A 4918-nucleotide genomic window follows, 5' to 3' on the forward strand; every position below is an offset into this window, starting at 1 on the left:
CTCTCTCTCTCCCCCACTCTCTCTCTCTCTCTCTCTCTCTCTCTCTGTCGTATTACTTTTTTCCCTCTCCCTCTTACTCTCCCAGGTCCGCCCCACCACCTTCATCCCTCTTTTTTGCACGTATTCTCTCCCATACCCTAGCCCACTGTCCAGACCCTACTATCCTTAGTAAAGAAAAAACAGCGGTCCTCGCTGGGTGACCATGGATGGCCCGATTTTATATGTTCCATTGGGCGTACTGCGCGTGGTGCCGTGAAGAGAGAGAGAGAAGAGGCTCCATTTGTTTCTAAGGTCCTTGGGCACCCAAAACGTTCTTATACTCTGATCGTCTAGGTAGCACCACATCTCAAACTGTCAAACGCATTTTTTATTTTGTTTTCTATCGTACCAAAAATCTATGGTCTTTGAGTTTCCTTATTCTTTTCTTTTTATATTACTTTCTATTAACACCGTTAATCTTCGATACTATAATAATATTACGACCTACCAGTGTTACAAGTGCCGCAAAACTAAAACTCACTACCACCTTTCAGAACAAGAGTGTCACTACTACGAAACCCTACAATCGTTTCATAAAATATATTATAATCTTAGACCTATGGTTTTCTAAACAGAAAACGTTTAAGAAAGCAACATGAAACCAAGAAAGTTCATACCCAAGATGACAGCTGCTAGTGTTAGTTGTTTTAGTCAATGTGTGTTTGTGTTTTTTGTGTTTTTTTGTTGTTTTTTATTTCTTGTGGCTTTTTTTTTTGGCTTTTTTTTTTGGGGGGGGGGGTGTTTTGTTTCGTTTTCTTTTGTTTTGATTTTAGCTTAACGTGCATAAAGCATATCTCCAACATGTCATACTTTATGTTGAGATGAGAATTCCCACTATGTGTCGCGTCACGGTGGAATTATCGAATAATGTTATCATCTTAAAGTTTGTTCATCTATCTTGCCTTTGATACAAAAATACCCGTTTATTTTCAATAGTTGTCGAGAGAATTTATTGAGATAGAAGGAGGTGTTTATTTTCAATAGCTGTCGAGAGGATTTATTGAGATAGAAGGAGGTGGGAGTAGCCTGGTGCCGGAGTTAACATTAGCGAGGAAATGGCTACAAAAGTTTGGTGACTTCCAAAGCTTGAGTGTTCTTGGACACTACACATTTACTTGTTTGTGGCTTTCATCAACATTTTGTCAGTAACACCCACACAGAGATGCGTTTTTAATTAAGGTGGAAACAAAAGGTGTTGAGCCCTCCCACCCTCAGAAATAAAAAAATATTGATAATAAAAGTTAACCTAACAGGTAACAATATTTCGCTTTCTTCGAATTCATCATTTTGACGGACACTTGATTTCACCTCGTGAGCTCCCGTGGCCTGGAAGTTAAGGTGTTCGCCTCTCATTCAATAGGTCACGGGTTCGAATCCGGAAAGCGATGGATTTTTATATTCTCTAAATGTGTCTCCTTTCACCTCGTTTACTGCTCTAGAAATGTTCTGTCGTCTGCTTTCGTCTCCACTTTCTGCCACCACCCTGTCACCTCTTTGGCGTCTTCCTCTGGGCTCCTGACTCCTTCTGTAGCCTTTCTACTGCTACTCCTTGACTCCTTCTTACTGCCACACCCATGGTCTTAAGGTAGGAAAGAACAATACCTAACCTTTTCGGACAAGAGTGAAAAATCTCGGATGCCCCGTGTGCAAGTCGCGCACGTTAAAGATCCCTTGGTGGTCCAAAATACATAAGAGTTGGTTTCGGCAGCCACCCGGGCAAAATTCAAAATTTCCTACCAACTGAAAAAGTTTAATATGTCCTGCGCGCTCACATGAACTTAGGCTCTGGCCACACTACAAGCAGAGCGGGCACAACAGAGCGCAGCAGTGAAAATCAATACAAAGACAAAGAGGTGTCTGATGGTGCGACTCGAGGCGGGTCAAGCGCAAAATGGCGGTTTATTTGTTGCCGCTGGCTTGGCTTCAAATTTGCTCACGTCGGCACGCACGTTGTTAAGTGTCAATAAAAGAAATGGATAAAAATCAAAGAGAGAGGAGGAGAGAGGGGGAAGAAGAAGAAGGAGAGCGAGAGAGAGGGGGGGGGGAGAAAAAGAGAGAGAGATGAATGAGTGTACACAAAGGGAATGTTTTAGAGAACAATGAGTGGGTATATCTAATGTACTCAGGCGTGTCCTGCATACAAACGTGAGTATAGTTTCAAGCTTTGCCAGCTAAGATAAATAAAACCGATTTAATGGAGCTCGAAAACGCTTGAAATTTACTCTCTTCTTCATGACATTCAGGGACAATAACAGTAACAAGAAAGGAAAAAGAAAGTACGTGACAGATTTGAAAAGGTAGATGAAAAGCAAAGCAAACTATAATTGTAGAGACTTGACAAAACGTCGGGTTGTGAAATAAGCACAGACGAATTTGACCTAAAGTTTATTTACATGCGTTTTATGTTCGCCTGTGAACATTAATAATAAAACAATATTCGTTTAAGTGGACTACTTCTGCACGTAGGTGTCATGTAATTAGGCCTAAGTCGCTTCACTATGAATTTAATTTGTACTCTAAACTCTTATTCCACACAAGGCGTTACGTGATCTCTTCTTAATTATCTAACAACATAATTATATCTGCCAACCCCATTGTTAGCCCCAACATTCCCTTCGCCAATCCTTTCCATATCTCTCTCTCTCTCTCTCTCTCTCACACACACATACACACACACACACACACACACACACACACACACACACACAAACACACACACACACACACACACACACACACACACACACACACACACACACACAACCCTGGCTGAGAGTGATACAACATCTAATCAGAAAAAAAACGAAATACTTGATAAAAATTCTTGCTTACTCTGGAATCAAACACGGGTCTTCTTCGTGAGACAACAAAGTGCCTACCGCTACACCACAGACACAGGTTGTTTGTTGTGTATAACAAATACATTATATGTGTGTATGAGTGTTATATTTGTGTGTGTGTGTGTGTGTGTGTGTGTGTGTGTGTGTGTGTATGTGTGTGTGTGTGTGTGCGTATACGTGTGTACGTGTGTTTAGTTACGTGTTTAAAACTCTCTGTATATTGCAAAACTTAGATATCAACGTTGATTTGCTTTTAAAAACGCTGAGGATTCTACGATTATAATTATGTTCCTGTTTCCCATTCACCACAACAGGATAGAGCGTGAGAGAAAATAAATATGAAATTTAAAAAAGAAATTAGACGCCTCTCCTTCGTATATATTCTTATCCGTTTTCCACTGTACCCTCTTTTTATTCAGATATCAGTGGAAGAATCTGCAGCCAGATGTTCGTGTGCACCCTTTTCTTTCAAGATTTGTTCTCACTTTTTAGTCTCCTCATCGACCAAGACAAATAACGCAAATCATTTCCTATCCATGGGCCTTGAAACTGATCTGAAAACATAATGCCACATGACGTTGCATTGCACCGCTCGCTCCGCTTTGCTTGCAGTGTGGCCACCAAATGTTAGCGCCTCTAACAGCTCCGCTCTGCTGTGCCCGCTCTGCTCGCAGTGTGGCCCGAGCCTTATGCTGTTGTCAGCGCAGTAAAACACTAAAAAAAAAAAAAGGTTTCACCTTGATACCATACATTTTAGCCTTGTCAGAAAACGCTGTCTCAGCTCAGCAGGACTGGTCTCGATGGCCATGCGGCTGTCACCGTTAACACCTTTTTCAAGTAGGCCACAGCATTTTGGGACTTTAGTACTTGTCAGTAAAAGAAGACTATAGTATGTGTCGTGTCGTAGTGAAATCAGGCACTCGTCAAAATGATGAAATCAAAGAAACAGATATTTTTCCGCCCCCTGGGCAATTTTTAACACATTATTATTTCAGGATTATTTTTTGTTCTCGTTGTTGTTTTGTTCAGTGAAAAATCCATTGCAAAACACATTTCTGTGAGGATTATAGTGAAAATATTAATCAAAGCCACACAGAATGTTACTTTGCAGTTTGGAATGCACCAAACGTTTTAGGGCCATATTCTCATCGGGGCCTCTCGTGGCCAAGAGGTTAAGGTGTTGGCCTCTCATTCAAAGGTCCCGGGTTCGAATCCGGGTAGCGACCGAAAAATTTCCTCTCTAAAATTGTCTCATTTCACCTCCTTTCCAGCTCTCTAGCAATGTTGTGTTGTCTGCTTTCATTTCCACTTTCTGCCCCCAGCCCCTCACCTCCTTTGCCCCCTCCTCTGGGCTCCTGACTCTTTCTGCAGCCTTTCTACTGTTACTCCTTGGCTCCTCCTAACTGCTGTCTTTCTGCCACACCTGATCTTCTGGTAGGAAAGATCTACACCTAGCCTTTTCGGACAAGGGCGAAAAATCTCGGAGGGCCCGTGTGCAAGTTGCGCGCGTTAAAGATATCTTGGTGGTCTAAAATCGATAAGAGTAGGCTTCGGCCGCCACCATGGAAAAATTCAAAATTTCCTACCAACTGAAAATATTAGGTGTGTCCCGCGCGCTCATATGACCTTATGCAGTTGCGAGCTCCGTAAAACACTTTACAAAAACAAAAAAAACATTTTCTCAATAATTTTATCTCTGAAACCAGGCGACCCCCACCTCCTTCAAAAGCAAAAATGTCTTGAATTCTTCTCAAGACTTATGGGTATTTTTTAAAATCGAAAGCAAGACAAATGAACAAGCAAGGTGATACCATTAACTCCATATTATGCCTAAAAATTGACGAGCGGCTGATTCCACCCTATTGTGACCTAAGCAAGGCAAGGCAAAAATGTTGCCCCCGGTTCAAAGATCAGAGTGATGCCTCTTATTTGCCCTCTTGATAATGTTGTATGTCATCGGGGAGTGGATTATTTTAGCTTATATTAAGAAGAAGAAAAGCACACACAAGATTAGATGCTTTAGTACACATGTAGACAAT

The sequence above is a fragment of the Aplysia californica genome, unplaced genomic scaffold, assembly GCF_000002075.1.
Source record: "Aplysia californica isolate F4 #8 unplaced genomic scaffold, AplCal3.0 scaffold00235, whole genome shotgun sequence".
Lineage (NCBI taxonomy): Eukaryota > Metazoa > Mollusca > Gastropoda > Aplysiida > Aplysiidae > Aplysia > Aplysia californica.